Below are 1,757 nucleotides of genomic sequence, written 5' to 3'. Positions count from 1 at the left end.
TGTTTGTGTCCTGTTCTGTTTGAGTGGGTTTTCTTCTCCGGGGAACTTTGAGTCTCTGATTTGGAAAGAGAGAAAAGAGGTAAATAGCTGGTTAATAGGATGCTGTATAGGTCTGTTGGTTCAAGAAAAAGCACAAATGACTGTGTGTATAGTCCAGATGAGTGCATGAGATAGAAGTGGAAGCATCTTTGCAACTGTAGATGAGGTAGGTCCTATTAAGTAATTAGGATTGCAGAAGAGCTTTCCTTTGAGAAACTACATTTATCTGCATCTCCCTCTGTACCTCCTAAACAGTTAACTGTAATACGGGATCTGACCTTTCAGTACTGTGACTCACCTTATTCACAAAGCTTTTCTTTAGAAGTTTTTGTAACTTGTGCGTTTGGCACTTCAGTCTGACGTTGTTTGGTCCTACAGCAGATGCGTCATTAAAAGTGAAAGCAGTCATTTTAGGAGGGAAAAGCTGGAGAGTAAGATGATGGATTAGAAGACTTAACTTGCTGCTTATAATGGGTAGGGCAGCAGACTTTTTCTCAAGGTAGCTTTGTCCTTGAAATTCATTGTCACTTGAATTTAGTCTGTAGGTGTTTTCGTGCGTTTCTTGACTTTAAGAGTCAAGTTGTTACCTTTCACAAAAAAAAAGTTACCGTGGTTCCTCTTTGAGGAAACTAAAATCTCAGTGCAAGGCTCTGTGGTGTTTAAAACTCCTCTTAATATTCAGAAAGAAACAACAACTGCAGTGAAAGCTAAAGGGTACATATGCCAGAGATCAGGACTGTACATTTAGTTCTGCCTCTGGATCTTTTTTTAGGAAGTAAGAAATGAGGAACTACTGATAACTGGTACTCTAGAACTTCGGTTTTTATCTGAGTATAACAGCAAGTCAAATTAGTAAGAAATTTGTTTGAAGCAGCAAAAATTCTACCAGTGTTGAAATAGTGAAAGCATACCCACTCTAACTAGCAGTTTTGGTACAAATTTTAATCTTGTTCTGATGAAGGTTTCAGTATAAACAAAGTTTGCCAAAGTGAATTTTAGCCCTTTTTGGCACAGAAAGAGAAGCTGGACAAGCTGGGCCATTATGGCAGTCTGCTCTTACATTGTTTGCACATTGATTTCCTCTTGATTTCATTTGTTTCCAAAAAAAATAATGCACACAGTTGGGATTCACTAACATGCATCATGGAGATTTTTAATACCGGACTTGCTGTCAGTTGAATTTCTGTAGACAGGACTTAAGGGAGAAGGGGAGAATGAACCCTTTTATAAAGGGGTTTAAGCATAGTATTTAAACATGCGTTACACTCTTGTGGCCTCTTAAATTTGTATACACTACACAAACTTTTTATTACTTTTTAATCTTTTTGATTTGCCAATGATAATCTGACACCGTGTGGATGCAAATCTTGCTAACAGAACAATCTTTGTTTTTTTTCCAGTTCTAGGTAAGTGGTGTGGGGCAGGGAAAACACTCTTCACCTCAGATTGAAGCTTTAGAAATGAGCAGCATGTTTAAACAAACATTTCTGGGGATGGTTGTGTATGAAGGTCCAGCTAATGGCATTTGTTGCTGAGAAATGTTTTTCCAGGTCATGTTCAAAAAATAAGTGTGTGTTTTTCTGTTGAGCCAAGAAATATTCAGGTAAAACGTGTGATGCCAGAACCCATTATTTTCTGGTTAAGAGAAGGTGAGTTTCAGAAAGGTCAAGTTGACTTTTCTAACCCTTCCTCACTGTTTCAAAGAAAAGTGGAAGAAA

Source organism: Anas acuta, chromosome 1 (assembly GCF_963932015.1).
Source record: "Anas acuta chromosome 1, bAnaAcu1.1, whole genome shotgun sequence".
In the NCBI taxonomy this organism is placed as follows: Eukaryota; Metazoa; Chordata; class Aves; order Anseriformes; family Anatidae; genus Anas; species Anas acuta.
Note: the sequence above shows the minus strand (reverse complement) of the source record.